The sequence below is a fragment of the Parus major genome, chromosome 5 (assembly GCF_001522545.3).
Source record: "Parus major isolate Abel chromosome 5, Parus_major1.1, whole genome shotgun sequence".
In the NCBI taxonomy this organism is placed as follows: domain Eukaryota; kingdom Metazoa; phylum Chordata; class Aves; order Passeriformes; family Paridae; genus Parus; species Parus major.
The window spans coordinates 51647217-51664795 of NC_031774.1; the positions used below are offsets into that span (position 1 = coordinate 51647217).

Here is a 17579-nt window from a genome sequence, read left to right on the forward strand (position 1 = left end):
TGTATAAAATGTGATTTTAGTAGAATTTCAAGTTCTGCTGTTCATCTAGTCAAGGCAGCCTGGGAAGCAAAGTCTTGACATGTCTGTGTGTGCAGAAGTTCAATATTGTATGTCTGTGATGGCTTCCATCTTCTGCTCACTCCTTGTACTGAAACAACAAGATTTAAATTTTTGCAATTTGCAGGCATTAGAACCTTAGGGGGCATAGCAGGAATGCCTTAAGTTGGAATATTTTGTAGTTCTGGTATTATTTTACACAGTTTCATAAAATGCTGATTTGTAAAATAGTTTTCTCTGATGTGTAGAGGAAACATTCTGTAGATCATTTGCCATGATAAAAGTTGCTACCAATACTGTAGTAATTTAAATGCTCTGAAGTGAATCTCTTCGCACACAAACAGTAAATGCTTCTCAAAAATGTTTGTGCAAGAGGTCATGAATCTTCCATTTTACTTGTTTTAATGATGACTGTATGGTAGCTCATAATGAGAAAAACTTAACATTTGGGGTAATACTGGACCTTTGTCATGTTTTGGTTTCTGCGTTAATGTGAAAAACATGTTTTTGTAGATAAAGTAAGATATGTGCACTGAAGACAAGCTCAAAATGCCGTGAGTCTTTGCATCTTTCTTAGGTGTCTAGGAAAACAAGTAATTTGGATTTCATCTACCTTGAAAAGGGTGTTGCAGATACTAGTGTAAGATAAGTGCCTTCCTGGCTGCCACTTTGTTCCTGCAAGCTTTGACATCTGTCAAGAAAGAGAAGATGGTCCACTGCAGACAGCAGTGTGAAACCAGGAGCCCGGAGGCTGGGCTTTGGTTTTCTCTTGTTCTGTAGGTGTCTGTGCTGTGGGCCTTTCCATTAGGGCCAGACCAACAAGGGGCTCTGATGTTGCAGTGCTGGGTGATGTGACATCATGTCCGAGTCCCAGGGGCAGGAGGGGGATTCCAGTCCAAGTTTCCTACTTCCCTGGGGAGTGTTCTCATCATCAAGCCACAGGCCAGTTAAGAGTAGTGTCACTTCCTTCTCTTGAAACTTTTTGCCATGCCAGGAAAAATCAAAACTTAGTGTGCCTAAGAAAGAGAGTGAGAGGAATCATGATGTCTCAGTCAAGTGGTTAGGACTTTATTTAGGATTACTTGGATGAGTAAAGACTTGGAGTCTGCTGATGCCTCATGCAGTGTTGTTTCATATATTTTTTTCCTTGTGCGTTTGAAATGATGTTCTTCCTGAGGTTATCAGCCTTGTCAGGATGTTTTCTTAAGTGTGGAATATATGCTGGGGAAGAAAGGAGGGACTTGGGTGTTGCATAGGTTTAGGTTGTAGCTGACTGGGAGTTCTGAAAATAACTTTGATGCAGCTAGTGACTTATTTTGTGTCTAGCTTCTTGCTCCATATACAGACCATTTTCCTGGTCTGTAATATCATGGGAATAGCGGTACTTTCCTATGATCTGAGGACATAAAAATGATGAGGTGCTGAGACCCAGCAGGGCAGTGCAAGCGTCATCTGTTGATAAAGTGAGTGAATTACAAGTGCTGTGTGGAGGCATCCAGTCCTGCCTCCCCTGCAGAGCTGTGCCATCCTGCACCGTCAGCGTCTGTGACAGGAGACAGCCCTTGCTTCACTCTTCCATTGATGCCCACAGCAAACATACAGGGCTCTATGAAGCTGAGTGTACAGGACAGAATTTTTTCAGTAGTAGCTGTTCCCGTGCTTGTACTTGTTCCCGGCTTTCTCCTTTGAATGTTCTAGAAAAGTAACATTTTTTTTTTTACTTACTTTATGAAGCCAGCTTTTGTGATACTTGTGCCACTTTGTAGCAGCAAAGCCCAGCTCATAAACCAGATTTTAGCAATGTGAATGGATTTTGTTTTGTATGCTCATCTCTGTACATGTGAGAGGCAGATAATTAGAACAATTATTAGATGTTTTTATAATGGTGCTGTACCAGATTGCCTGTGCCCATTCTGTGTCTTTACACAGAGAGGAACCTTGTGAGAGTGGGTTGCTTTCTGTGTTGAGGCTTGTGAATTAATGACTTGCAGATGTAAGTCTTGATTTTTGCACAGGAAGTCTAACTTCATAATTTTCATCTAACTTGTTCTTGTTTTAATCTCCTTCAAACCATCCCAAGTAACTCCTCTTTCTGCATTTAAGTTCTTCAGTTACTAATGGATTGCTCCTGTCCGTGCTGTGCTTCTCTTCCATCTTGTTTGTCCAAACAGTATAAATGCTATTAATTTCTCCAACTGGTTCTTCTGATCCTTAGAAGTGACTTATTTTGACCTGTTTTCAATCAGATTTCTCGCAATTTTAGTTGCTAATGGATGACTTTTATTGCAGGGTGGTTTCATCCTTGCACTTGAGCAAAGTAACTGCATTTCCCCCCTTTACTGCCAAATACACAATATTTTTCTCATTAAATACCCATCTTTAGGATTGTAGTTATTTTCACACTCTGACAGGTAATTTCTATCTGCAAAATCCACTTTTCTTTGACCTCTCTGTAGCTACCTGCTTCTGTGATTCCCTCTCTGCTCCACCTCCCGCTCCAGGTGAATGAACGTGCTTTTCTCTTCCAGGTCACCAAAGATACACTGCAGTGTACCCTACTGTTGCCTGAAGTACACGTCTGTGATTCTGTACTTGCTCTTATTCCATCCTTTGCACTGTCCTCTTCTCTGTTAATGATATGCAGTATCCCTTGAAGGCAGTAGTATCCTGTTCTCTGTCAGGAGTTGAATCATGTTTCTATCTACAGACCCTGAGCATGCTATAGTTCAGATTAGCAAATTCATCTCACTACTCACCCATGGTGTCAATATGTGATGGGAATGCCAATGAATCCTATGCTGTAGTCCAGCTAGTAGATATTGTTGTGTTGCTCATACTGTTTGGCAGGTGGTTTTTGTAGCTGTGTGGTTTTGAGCATGAACAGAAGAATTCTCTTGCAGTCTCTAGGAAGATAAAACAAGTTTATTGTTATTTGAGTATTGAATTTCATCAGGTATTTTTCACTAGCTGGCACCATAAATTTCCCCTATTCCTCTTTCCTTCTTGTAAATTCCTGAGAACTGCACTTTCATTCTGAAAAGAATTATTTAGACATGTAACTTTCAGTATTTTAGCCTGTAAGATTTTGAGGGAATTTTGGGGGATTTACTCTTTTGGTAGTTTCTGTGGTTTGGTTGATGTTTGGTGTTTTTTTTTTGTTGTGTTTGTGGGTTTTTTTGTTTGTTTGTTTGGTTTTGTGTGTGCTTTTGTTTGTTTTTTAAAGACAGATTTGGGACAAGCAACTAAGTATCTACCCACTGCATTCTGTATTTTTTTGCCGAGGAGACTCAAAATAAATGAGGAAGAAGCTTGGAATTCGCCTGTTTGTGTAAATAAAGCTTTTAGTACATATAGCCAGAGTATGATGCCATAATTTTGCAGAATTAATGACTAAAATTTTGGTGGTGTTTTTGTTGTTTGTTTTTTTTTCCATATGAGCTCTCAGTATATTAGTTGACTGTTTTGAGATGAGCTTGGGCAGATAGACTTTGAAAGTCCTCTGAGCCATACATAAAAAGGCAGTTATTCCAGAACAAGTGTCTGTATGCTGAGTTAATTGGAAAAGTTCAAAGTAGTTGAACCCTTACTTACAGTGTTGTGATTTATATAACGAACACGGAGGACAAAAGGCAGTGAGGAAAAAACCAACTCCTTATGTATCCAGTTATATTTGGGTTCTGTCATGTCTATTGGCAAGAGATAAATGATGGACATTTACAGCAGGCATCATGCCGCACACTGTATTGATGCTTACAATAAATTGCTGCACATCTCCCATGGGGTGTTTTGTAGCAGAATTGCAGCCTGAAGCTGTCTGGGAATGCATAACTTCATCTTAGGTTGGGGTTTGTCAATGTTCTGTACACTTCAGAGGTAGTGACATCTCTGTTTTCCTTTCTGAGGGCAAGTTGAAACATGTCTAAGGTAGCTGACACTGCTGTACAATTCTTGTTGTTTGGGGCTTTTTTCTAAATTTCTAACCAAAATCTTCCTAAAATCTTATCTCCTGGTTAAACCAATGTCTTGTGTACTTGAGAAATTTCTGTATGAATGTAATATGGGTGTGTGCAGGAAAAAGGGCTGTGATTGTCTATGGAGGAATGGTTTGGCTTCTCTTGTAGCTAATCAGATTTTGTAGGGTAATAATTAGGCCATGTGCTAAAGTACCAGTTGTTAACACCTCCAAACTTAAATATTTGTCATGGTAAAGAAGGGGAAAAAATTGGTGAGGTCTCCATTAGGTGGTGCTGCTGGGATTAAAATATTTATATACCTAATAGAAGCAGGCTGCTGCCTAGAACTATTTTCATGTCTGTATTTTTCTTTTTAAGGTCTTTATTAAAAACTTTTCAAAGGCAGGAATACTTGCTAAGGTATGGGGGCTTTTTCAGTTTGAAGTGATTAGATAAAATACTAAAAAGACAGGCTGTCATCATGGGAAGGAGGTATGGAAGGAATCAATCATGCTTTTTGTGTGGGTGATTTTAGCAGCTGCCTCTGTTGTAGCTCTCATCTGTTCAAGTGTTGACTCTGTTATGTTCATGCCCTGCTGCTATGTAGATGGGGATACTGTAGCATTAAAGAACTGCAGTCTCAAGAAATATTTGATTTAAAAATACTGAAATTAATTAGTCTATTACAGCAAAAACGTTCCTGTGAATCTTTTGAGTTCCTGTGATCTCTTTTACCTTGTCTGCTAGCATTTTATTTTGAAGAGCTGTGTTTTAACTTAAACACATTATGATGGTATTTTTTTTTTTGCTTAAGCCTTGACTGACTACTGACTTTAGAAAAACCTAAGGGAACAAAGATGGTGCCTACACACAGAGGCACTGAGTACCATCTTAAGGTTGTCCCCTGCAGTGTGAAGTTGATGCTCAAAAAGTATGAGATCTTCCATATGGCTATGCTCTTTATCTGCCAGTTCTACACAGGACCTGGCATCTGGAATAGTACTAAACATCTGTGACTAGACCCTTGACTCTCTGTGCAGTAGTTAGAGCTGAGATTCAAACTAAATTAAAAGGGAATTTGTTAAGTACTCCTTGCTGGCAGGATTGCTTCATAGATAGCAGAATGAGGTTGCTGAGGTCTTTGAATTCTCCCACACCACAGAGCTGTAAGTAGGAAAAAACCCCAAACTTCATTTTTAGAAATGGTGTTGGCCAAGAGCAATCAAGTTCGTCACATTGGGTTCTCTTTTCATTACAGGTAGAAGCGTTTTTAGTGTGATTTACACAATCAAGGTAACTATAACCACCTAGCAAAAAAGGTTTAGTAGCATTAAAAAGCACTGAGCAAGAAATGCAAGAGATGCATTTTTTCATGAGTAACTGAGACTAATCTTTTTTTCTTTCTTTTGAAGAAGGCATAGCATAGCAAAAATCCACTTCTTAGAGGAAGAAATTTTAAACAATTTCAGATCTAGCAGCTGGAAGCCTAGCTTAACAGACTTGACCTGAGTTGAACAGCTGTTGAAGTGGTGTGAGAGAGCCAGTGGGTGTCACATGCAATTTTCTGTTTTCAGAAAGAGAAATAGAGAAGTTTGCAAAAATCTCTGTTGGTTTTCTAACCTTGGCCAGGAATAAAATATGTGATTGTTAAATGCTGTTAGTTGCTCAAAATATAACAGGTTCGATTAATAGGCAGGGAGATGATTCGTCTTGGCCTTAGTAATTTATTTTGGAATAACTCCGTGTGATAACTGGAAAAATGGACAAATTGTTTTGTGAGAGAACTTGACCATGAAGTGTTTTATCAGTTTGCTAATAATAGCTTAGAGCTGGCTAATAATAACCCTTAAAGGGGCAATTAAAAGATAGCAGCTATGATGTTGTCCAGCCATACGAGTGTGTCATTCCTTAGTTACGTGATTGTCTTGGTGAGTGAGGCCAAAGCCAAAGGTGGAAATGAATCAGAAAAGAAGAAAGTTGGGCTTGGTCACCTCGAATAGAAAGCCCTGATTCTGGCATTGTCTAGGATTGTATAGAGAGAAGGCTAATAATATTCTCCACTGTCTTAGTAGATACATAAAAATGAACAAAACCTAGCCTTGCTTCTTTCCTCTTACCCTGACTTTCAAGTAGTTCAGAGACTAACTCTGTTCACAGGCTAAGATTTGGCAATTAACAGGATTTATTACAGCATTTTGCTGTGCTTGGACTCCAGATTGTTGAATAATGGTTGCTCCTACAGCCAGAGTGGCATCCAACAGCATATCCCACTGGCATGTTGATCAGAGAGGATGTAGTCAGGGCAGGGAAAAAAGGACAACAATTTTTAGTGTATCAAGGTCGTGTCTCGTTTATTTTTACATGAAGAAGGTAGTGAGGGGAGGCATAAGAAGTGATAAGAGCAGGGGTGTGATACACCCACCAAAAATGAGTGAGATCATGTATTTCTGCTTACAAAAAAAAAGAAAAGGTAGTAAATAAATGATTAAACATGAGATTTTGCATAAATGAAGGATTTTATTTGCACAGGTATCTTTTGAGAAAGGAGTATATGCACTTGTGCAAGAATTTATTGATGCACAGGAAAGCTCTTAATAATATATATGGATGGCTGTCCTGAGTTATTAAATGAAATGCTAGAGCCTGATGTTAAGAGTAGAAGCAATGTGTCAGGCTTGATGTTGTTACAGACACCAAAATGAAATCGTGTATCTCCATCACTCAGAGTAGGCCCAGAGCTGCAGAGTACTAGAACTCACTTTTTACATTGAAACGTAGTGTTTAAATCACTGCTGAACATGAGTTTTATGTTATATGATGTTGTGAACTGTAGAAAACCCAGTCATGATTTTGTCATGATTTTAGGTTTGGGTTTTGTTTTGTTGGATTTTTTTTTTTTCACTACTGCAAGCATAGCAAATTCCAAGGAAGAGGTGGGAAGGCCAAATAAAGTTGTACTAATATCTTAATGTTGTTGTCAGCTACCAGGGCTCAAGCATCAGAGCCTATTGCCAAGTGTTACATACATTAAGTAAAATAGAAAGAAGAGCATTTTGTGAGTGTTTTAATAATGTTTCTGTATGGCCTTATTCCCTGTTAGAGCTCCCTGGGCCCATATGATACATTCCTTAAACTGATGTCTCTGTTCTTCTGGTCTCTACTCATTTTCCTGTAAATAGTAATGCTTTTAAGAATGTTTGGATACAAGTGACTTTTGGGGTGATGTTTCCCTACAGCTACTCTACTTATCCAGATCTTCACTGCAAGTGTAAAGAGGCTAGTGTATAATGGCTGTAAATTAATGCAGAAGAGTTCAGCTTCCAGTGTTCTAAGATGATGTAGGGTATTAATCTGTTTTCACTAACCAGGATAAGTGGTGACTGGGGGTCATTCTTTCTGCAGATACCCACTGTGGTCAATCAGTCCTCTTTGACAGCATTACAGCTTTGCTATGACTGTGGCAGAACCAGTTAGACAATCCAGACTGACTTTGGAAAAGCAGGCAGTATGAGAATTGAAATCAGACTGATGAATTTTCAGCATTATGTTAACTGGTAAAACTGATCTACTGCTGATAGCAAATGAGGGAGAAATAAACGCATGGTGGAAATAGATGTTGGAGTGTTACACATGTTGAATCAGTAACCACTGCCTGCAATTTGCCCAGGAGTAATTGTTTCTGGTGGCTGTCTAAACACAGGAGGCTTCAGGGCTGTCTCTGGTGTGTACTCAGGCTTGTGGATAGTTGGGCTGGAGATGTGGAGTCTGGGAAGCCAATATGTCATACAGGGGACTTTGTCTGTGGGCAGAGCACTGTAGAAAGACACACGTCCCCATTACAGAAATAGGAGTCTTTCAGGTGTGGAGTGGGGTTCTGCCTACTTTCATCTTCTTTTTCTCATTGATCAAAGGCCTAGATCAGGGGCTGGACTATAGGCTGAAACACAGCTGTTTGTTACTGCTGCAAGGATTTCTTTTCCTAATTAGTCCTTTAACTGGTCTAGGTTTTTTATTAGTATTTTATTTCTTGTGTGGTTATTTTATTTTGTTTGGAGTTTTTTTTTTCTAATGTGCACTGTGAGTTTTGTGTTTTGGATTACTGTACTGAGATTCCTCTTGGTACCATGTGGAGATACAGCATTAGAAAAGAGTTACTGAAGCTTCTTTGCCATTATGTTCCTATCTGAATCGAGGCAATGGGTTTTATGGTGCTACCTTAGCTTATAAGACTAGCTCCAAGGATTCTGAGCTCTGTAGGGCCATATTGCAAAGTAGCAGATTAAGCTTGCTCCAGCATGATTTCCAGATGTTTAACATTGTAGGAAGAGCTGTACTGGCTCTTGAGATTTGAGTGGAAGACCTAAGGCAGACCACAAATCCAGTATTTTTCTGGCTATAGTTTTTTACTAAGGCAATTCAGGAGTGCAGCTTGCCAGCTCATGGAAGGTGAGGACTTGTATCTGTGTGTGGACAAAGATGGTGAAGTCCATGTAAGTACAGCACTGTCAAAACTGACCAGAAGAGTCTAGTTGAAGGTGAGGAGCAGTGCTCACTATCCCAGGAGACAGCTGTGCTGCTATTTGCTTTCCTTGTGAACTGATGGACACCTTGGGAACTGTGCTGAGGACCCAAGAGAATGCTTTGGTAATTACGACGTGGAGATGTTACTTTTTACTTGAGCAGTGCAGCTGCATTGCTGGTCTTGGTCTGTGTGTTCCAGAAATAGAATTTAAGCCTTCAGATGAGTGAGTGCATCAGCAGGTAAAAGAAAAAAACATGATTTTTGCTTTCTGTTCTGCATGTGCTTTCTTGTCTTTCTCCGTATTTACAGGTTGGTTCTGTTGTGCAGTGGAGGCAGCCCCCATGACTAGGTTTCAGTTTAAAAAGAAGTATAGTTACTTGAGTCAGAAGACCTTTCTCATTCATTCTCTTTTACCATCAGCATGGCTTTTGCTGGCAAATACATAGGTAAATTGTCTATGAGAAGAAAAGTGAGATGGGATGTCTTGGTGTACTGTGGAGGGATGAGAATGTTTCAGTAGGACAGAAAGCTTTAGAAAGGATTTGCATCACCAAAAACAGGTAAAAAAATAAGAATTATAAAAAAATTCTCCATATACTGCATTATGGAGCACCAGCACTAAGGGTTGGCTGAATATGAACTTAACTCTCTGAATTTGAACTTCTAATTATGTGTCCCCTCAAATGCTTTGTGGCCTGGTAGGAAAGTTATTTTGCACTGTCATGATAATAGACTTATACTAGTTAAGCACTAAAACAAATGTGGTCCCTGTACTTTTGAAATTTAACATAGGCTTTAGTTTTTGAGCAGTTTTGTAATTTTAAGTCTCTTTTAGAGCTCTAATCCTGATACTTGTGCATGTATGATCCATGACATTAATTCAAAATATTTATTCAATTTCTAACTTTCAAAAAGTTGTGTGATGAAAATGCTTACTCTTAAGCATCATTCAAAATATTTCAAAAGCAGCAACTAAAATACTATTTTCATTTTTAAGTTGGGAATTTTTAGCAGATTATGGGGAGTAATATAACCTGTGGAATGTTTTAAATTTACTCTTCGGTTTTTAAACATAATCCTTAAACTGCCATCAGTCCTCTAAGGAAGGATTCTGTCATTCAAGCTACTTTACTTTGAGTAAACTGGATTTTATATTGTAGTGGTGTTGCAGTGTATTTTCCTTGTCGGAAGAAGGAAGCAACTCCTTTCAGTTCATTACTGACTAATGATTCTTGGCTCTCTTATTAGCCTTTAAAAGTAAAGTGAAAATGGAAGAACTAAGATGGTATCCTGCTTTCTTGTCAGTGCATTCTGACTGGCTCACTAATTTTCTACAACAATAAAACTGGTTCCTTAAACTACTTAATTTCTTGGTATCAGAGCTCAGAAATGGCAACAATGTGCTACCCAAAATTTTATGCTGGCTAATATGTTTTAATACCATTTGGTGGTAGTCTAAAAGCTACCTCTGTTTCCAGTGTTCACATTTCCATCCTTTAACATCACAGTGTGTTTCCTATGCTGAGAAGGTTGAAGAACAGTAGCCAGTAAAATTAGAACTGTGTTGTGAAATGGAGCGTGCATCTCAGATAGTTTCTTTTCTTGGTTTTGGTTTAGGTTAACAGAAGTATCTTTACATCTGCAGTTTCTGGAAATTTAAGAACACTGTGAACCTCTGGCCAATAAAAATTTTCCCATTATGTAAAACATTCTTGTAGATATTGACTCACTGATGGTAGTGGTGACTTCCTACATGAAGTAAACAGACTTTTGCAATGAATTTTCTAGTGAACTAGTAAGTTTCAGTGCAGCTTTTTGATTTGCTGTAGTTTCTTACGGTTGAGTGCATCCTTTACCTACCATTTTTCTTTTTTGCCTTCAGGCTTGTGAGAATTGTTTCTGTATATTAATAGGAGATGCTCGAAACCGACTTGACTTGTTTGTTTCCCAGCAGGAAAGCCTAAGTGCTTAGGCTTTAACTGAATCAGGACCAGCTCTCAGCAGTGGGAAACAATATATTAATCTATCGGAAGCACAGACTGCAGTCTTGTGTGTCACTGGGGTTTGTGTTGTGAATTTTTGTCATGTAAACAGGTAGGTAGGAACAATTCATCTGCTGTGTATGCTTTTAATATGTACATTGAGAAACCTCATGACAGTTGTGTGAGTTGGGGTTTTTTTTGGTGGTATTTTTTGTTAGTTTTTTGGTTTTTTTAGTATTAGTATCATTGCATGCTGCTGTAAAGTACCTTGTTCTGTTTTGCATTTTCACATCTTTAAGTTGATATTAATTTAACAAATCGTCTCCAGTGCCTGGGCTTGGTTTAGTTATGAATGAAGGTGATACCTCAAAAGTCAAAACAAGTTTCATTCTCATTTCTATAAATAAACCCTCTTGTAGCATTGTTCTGTCTTATTGTGTGTCTTGCACACAATCAGAATGGACTATTTTGCAAGTTCTGCATTCTGCCTGATGGACTTAAGTTGCATGATAGTATATGGAGGCTTGGTTTTTTTGTTCCATCAGTTGTATTTGCAAGGAAGGTAAGCAAATTATTATCTCGATTTCACAAAAAAAAAAAAATCTTCCCCTCAGTTGTTTGATTTCAAATAGATTAAAAATATGATTAGAACTCATAGGTGGTAACCAGCTTCCTCAGTCAGCCACAGCCTAATTTGGAAAACTGCATTTAACCTTAGTTGCAAGAGGAGAAAATGTCCTGAATCCTTTAGAACAGTACCTTAAATATGTTTGGGGTTGTGCTTTCCTTCCTTGTTCCACTCTACTTTTTCTGGAGTTTAAAAAGAAATTATGCTTCTAAAAAAAAAAGTTAGTCCTGTTTGCCTTCGGTTTAAGCTTTAAATTAGGAATGGATAAAAGAAGTGAAACGTGCTCCTTTCAGCTTCTTGACGTGAACATAGGAAATTCGTCAGTCCTTCAGGTGAGTGATGGGGGTTGTGGCTTTGGAGAGGAGATGATGCTCTGGGACTGCTCTGTGGCTTTTTCCTCAGAACAGGTACAGCTTCATAAAGCTGGAAGATAGAGAGGATCATTCAGAATTCTCAGTGGAAAGGGATAAAAAGTGAGCTTTTTGCTACACTGTTACTAGACCATATGTTAAGCACTGTGACTAAGAACTTCTTGGTGGTAATAAATTTTGTGAAGTAATGATGGTGTTTATATCGAGAAGGTCATGTTCTTGTCACAATAAGTTCTTTTTGTAGGTTCACTTATTAGTATAACAAGTCCTTTTTAGGTTGTGATCTAGAAGTAGCATCTGAAGGGTGCAGGAAAAGGAAGTAGTCTGCTGGAATAATTGGACACTCTTTTGGCCTTTTTTCTTTCTTTTACTCTCCCACGCAGGACCATGGTATGAAGCAGACTTGCTATCTTTCTGTAAGATTTCTTTTTTTTTGTTAGTCACATCTTATAAGTTGGTGCTAGGTGTTTTGTGGCATTTTCCTCAGAAATGTTGTGTGCCTCTGTGCTGGTATGTGAATGCCTGCCAGAAAGCAACTAGGCTACACATGGCTAGCTTGAAGTAATTTTCAGTGTCTTGAAGCAAAATAGGTTAAGCAGTGTTAAGGTACTAGTCTTAGACTAACTGCAGAAACAACAACAACAAAAATTTAAAGATCTTATTTTACCTTATTTTACCCTATTTTATCTTCTTTTATGTTTGGATTTTAGGGGAAAGGGATATTTTTGGTCCTTCTTCTCCCCAACTTTACCAAAATATAATTGTTTTTGTGTTCCTTATTTCTAGTTATTTTTTCACTTTTGACAGTTCCCAGCTTAAGACTGGAGTCCTTTATACAAGGTAATGCATATGAAGAGATGGGAACTTGGTAGGTGCCCAGGTAAGATCAGAGAAAGGGGATCTGTTCCTCAACAAAGGAGAATAGAAATACACAGAAGTGCTTTAAGTCACGCAGAAAGTCTCTGATAGCTTTTCTGATTTCTTCTGTTTCAAAGCCAACAGGCCTCTCTTTCCCCTTTTCAAATTTATGATAATGTTTTTAAAATGTTATATGTCATGTGATCTGCAAACCAAGGAAGGGATTTGAAGCTGAAGATGACCTTTAGTGGTGAATTATTTTCAATAGACAAAAATTTTAAATAAAACCAACTAAAACTTTGTTTGAGAGCATAAAATGGGTATGGATTGTCCACTATAGAAATGTCAATGTTAATTAAGCCATGATAGAAAAAAAATTTAAATCGTTGTTTCTGTGCCTGGGAACTCAGGAGCCCCTGCAAAGCGTAAGCAAAGGACTCTTGCACAGCTTTGAGAAACTTAATCTTCCTCTCATCTGTTGGTGGGGGAGTGGGTAGTAGTTGTGTTAATTGTATATCTGAGTCTGTACCTATGTTGCCCATTATATTGGCCATTTAAGGGAAAGGAAAACCTAGAAACATGTCCCTAAAACCAGCCAGCCTTTGCACTGCTTTGAGCCAAACCCCCGAAGGATGCATCTACCTCTGATTTCCTTTCTGCTCATCCCCATATTGCACGCTCTGGTTGCTGGCTACTGCCCCTCTCCTGGGGGGTGCCAGAGGGCTGTGGAGGTTTCTGAGCTTTCCATGTCATTGCCAGCATGTGCTCAGCCCTGCCTGATGGTCCAGTGAGGCTGAACGGGAAGAGACTGGGCAGGATGCTCCCCCAAGGAGGACCTGGATCTTCAGGAATAATAGGTTGCTGATGGTAGGCAGCTGTGATGAGTTGAAAGGTCTGGCTCTGAGCCTGGCTCTGCAGGATGCAGGAGGAAGGAGGGGTGGAAAGCAGTGATGAGCCTATTGTTTCAAATGAGCCAGCAACTGGCTGATTGACGCTGGGGGCTCATTGTTGATCCCTTTGCTCTTAAGCGCAGCTGTGGAGAGCGGAGTGGGATGGAGGTAACATTATACATTAGACTTCAGGTGAACAGAGAGGCAGTGGGCATAAATTAAAAATTAAAAAAAAGGATTAAAATCCATCTGGATACAAGAAAAGCTTTTGACTGGGGATGTGCTCAAACACTGCAACAGGCTGCTCAGTGTGGTGGTGGAGTCACTCTCTGCAAATACTCAAAACCCGATGGGTGTCTGTGCTGGGCGGCTCTGCCTGACCCTGCCTGGGCAGAGGGGGCTGGCCTGGGTGGTCTCCAGATGTCCCTTCCAACCCCACCCCTTCTGTGAAAGCTTCTTTAATGTTTGGATGTATTCTCTTGCTGCTGTTGTGGAACACTTGGGGAATAATTACAAATGCCCCTGCTGGGCACTTGTCTCACAAATACTGCTGTTGTGTAATCACTGCAGTTTTAATTGTATAGGGAAAGCATCCAAGTGCTAAGTAGTTAATTGACTAAACTCCCCAATTTAAGCAACAAAAGCAAAAAAAAAAATCCACCAATATCTCCCCCTTCCCTGAACCAAGAAAACACCAAAACACCCTAAACCTTAAAAGACATTTTGGTTTTAATCCCTTCAAATATTATGGTTATGAGAATTAAAGGTAGCTGTATTATGACAGAATTGTTTATTATTTTCCCCTTATTCCCTCTGGTTTTGCCACAAAGTACTATCCTCAAATTGTCCTGTGAAAAATGAAATAAAAAGTAGGCAGGAAGATGAGAGGAGGAGCAGCAGAGAAAATGCCAAGAGATCCCACCAAACTCTGCAGTTTATACCTTTCAGCCATGAATAGGAAGTCATGAGATGATTTGAGAGAACTTTCCTGTAGCTGTGTTTCTTTGCTGGGTTCTCTCAGCCCTCCCCTGATTGCATTTTGCACAGCCCTCAGAAAGACTGCAGTGCAGTAGTTGGCAAGGAGGGAATTACTAGGAGGGAAAATCAAGCTGTGGTGGCTCCTCTTGCAGTGTGGTGTTGCTGAGATCTGCATTTTGGAGGAGATAATGAATGGCTACCTTTGGGTTTCCGATTTGGAAGTCTGGAAGCTTGCAAAAAAAGGGATGTGGATAAGTTTTCCTTAAATGTCCTTAGAGTGTGCATGGCATGCTGGACAGCCACTAAGGTTATTGATGCAGTGGTTTGGGTTTTTTTTTTGATACAAAACACCTGCAGTTTCTGCCTAATACTTTGTTTTTAATCCTCTGTGCTCAGACAGTGGAGAAAAAGGTAAGGTACTTTTTGTTGACTAAAATATAAAGGATAATGGAAGTAATTTTTGTATGTTGTAGCATGCAACAATAACTGTGCTTGTTGGAAAGTAAAAGTTTGATTGCCTTTTTTATTGCTTGTAATACAATGAAATTCTTTGTAATAATTTCCCTGAATTATCTAGTGTATTCAAGTTGAGAAATAGTGATGTGTACTTCATTAGTATTAAAAGGGTTTTTTTTTTTATAGTCAGTTTCCACTTTGATTTTCCAATATAATATGGAAATATTTTCAAGATCAACTATTTTCAATTGTTCTGAGAATGTTCTTCTTTTTATGTTAATCTTAGGAGCTAAATCCCCAGTCCTTTTTATGTCTTACCAATATATTTGGTTTTTTTTTTCATGCCAGATTTTTAAGGGCATAGCACTGTCATAATGCTGCTGTTCAGCTGTGGAGTACACTTGTTTAGTAAGAATAAAACTTTGGAGGGACCTTAATTCTCTGTGGTTTAGAAGGGATTGGTTGGTGTCTTGGGAGGGAAAGGAGAGGCTGAAAGTGCAAAACTCCCTGCACTAAATTTGGATTTATACCTAAGAATATGAAGAAGCAGTGGCCCAGGATCATTGATATCATTGGTGTCTGAAGTCAGTATGGGAGCTAAGAGTTTTAGGACTTCAGTTTTTTTGCTGAGTTAATATGTAAATGTTTAGTACAGAAATTTGTACTACTTTCACAACATCTGTAGGTATAATGGGCTGACTCGTAATTTATATACTGCTTTGGTGGGGAAAGTGTACAGTTGTAGATCTCCTTTTTGTTTGAGTAAGCATTTACTCCTGGAGTTTTCTATCAATCTTAGTGCTGGGCTGTTTTTCCAGGCACTATGTTTGCAGAATGAACGAGATTGGGCTTTCATGGGCCTGTGTGTGTTTTGCCAGAATCTGTAACCACTCATTAACAGGTTACCTACTATGACTGTGGTCCAGACTAACATTGCAGCAGTAGCAGTAGCAAAATAGCAGCAGTAGCCTTTCCTTTCCATTTCCTGAGGACCAAAGGTGAATTGTAGCACGTGACTAAGATCAAAACAATCAGAAAGCCACAAACCCCCCCGTTTTATAGCCGTGGAAGCCTGTGGCATTCCTCCCGACTGGCTAAACGCTATCTCGGTCTCGTGTTACAAAGTCCCGCTCTGCTTCAGCTGGGGCCACGGGAGCGAAATCCCAGCTTGTGTAGGGCCAGGTAAGCGTTTCTGTGACGGTGTGACCTTCCGTAGCCAGCCGTGTGTCACTGCTGAGGCTGATCCATGTCCGCAGCGTCGTGTGCAGGAGGACAGCCGGAGCTGGGCCCTCGCTGCCGCCCGGGAACGCCGCTGCCCTGGCACCGCCGAACAGCCGCCCGGCCTGGCCACAGCGCGCTGCTGCACTCGGGCCTAGGTGGGTGCAAAGCTCGCCGGCAGGAGTCGAGCGGCTGAAATTCCTGTAAAATGTGCTTTGGCTCGCTATTGTCCGTGGCCAGGTGAGGGGAATGCTGCGTGCTCGCAAAAAGTTGGCCTCGACGTGTGTCGTGGGGTGACTTTATGATACTTTATGGTACTGGTATCCCCAAGGATGAGAGAGGCTGTGGAGACTTCAGACTTTGTGTACTGGTGACCTGGGCATTGTGGTAGCATTTGTTGGACTTTAATGTCATGTTTAAGAGTGCACTTAGATGCAGATTGATGAAGATTTGTATTAATTATGCTTTTGGACCATTTTCTTCTTTTTCTCTGCTTATAAAAATTCCAGGATCAAACAAACGTCCCCAAACTAAGTTGCTTATGTCTAATGACCTCTTGGAATATTGTCATGGGATGTTATTTTTTAAGAAGCACTCTGCAGAACACTTAATTATTTTCCTAGAATTGAGCTGGTGTTTTCAAATAGAATTTATCATACTTTCCAAGAAAATGACATTGTTTTGAAGATTTTTTTACAGTCTGTCATGACCCACAGTGTATCTGGGTGGAGAAGTTTTTGTGCTTGCTTTTGTGAAAGCAAGAAATATTATCTGTGATTTTAACTGTGCATGTTCTCCTTTAATGCTATTTCCTCAAGAGTCCTTTGTGAGCGATAGTGGAGGAGAAAACAATAGTTTAAAAATCACGTTGATATGTTTTGTGTAGTGTTCTTTGTTATTTATCTTACATTTAGGTTATTTTTAAAATTCATCATTAAGAATTAGTTTGGTCTAATGAAACTAATGGAGTACCTTGATAGATTCTGAAAAGCCTGTTACAGGGTTTTTGAATGAAGGTAATATAACTCGAACTTTTTCTTTCTTCAGGGCAAAGAAAGAAACCAGGCAGACTGTAGCAAAGCTCCCTTTATTGGCGAGAGTAAAGAGAACCCTGTCAGAGCATTGAGAAAGCCTATTCTTCTTTCTTCTCAAGCTGCGGATCAAATGAGATTCAAATAAAGCGGAGGAAATGTAAGCAATCAGAGTCTTCCAAATTTGGGGGAGGTGTGGGAAGAAGTGCACAGATTTGATCAAGAAAGCTGTTGCATGGATTCTGGGAATCAAGAGCTTTTATTTAAGCTAACAACTCAGTTTTCAATATTATCATCTCTTCAGTTGTCTGTGAAGGGGAACTGTTACATGAGAAGGAACATAGAATTTCCAGACTGATACAGAGTTTACCTATTAGCAGGTAATTAGTGAAGAGATTGGAAAGAGCAGTGAGAACAAAGTTTGGGAAAGAACTGCAAAGGATTTCAAGCATTTTGCTGTTTTGGCAGCATCTGTGGGAAAGAGTCCTTTAACCTGTTCTTAAGGCGAACCTTTCCTAAAGGGTTAGATACTAAGAAAATGCATACATTTAATGGAATTGTGTTAGTACAGGTTTGGACACTCACCTTTAAACTTCTAATGCTTGTGACTTGACTTGTTTCTTACCTGAAACTGT

General features: G+C 39.5%; 1 protein-coding gene across 17 annotated transcripts in view; it reads left to right on the forward strand.

Moving 5' to 3' along the window:
- Positions 1–17579, forward strand: part of TRAF3 (TNF receptor associated factor 3) — a 69335-nt gene that overhangs the window by 3796 nt on the left and 47960 nt on the right. For 4 of the 17 annotated variants that reach the window (XM_015631268.2, XM_015631270.2, XM_015631271.3 and 1 more), the window contains exons 3-4: positions 10484–16071; positions 16961–17104. The exons of 3 other annotated variants lie outside the window; for them this stretch is intronic. The gene's annotated coding sequence lies outside the window, so the exon portion shown is untranslated. 10 more of the 17 variants (XM_015631264.3, XM_019007061.2, XM_033514962.1 and 7 more) reach the window with 8 other exon arrangements.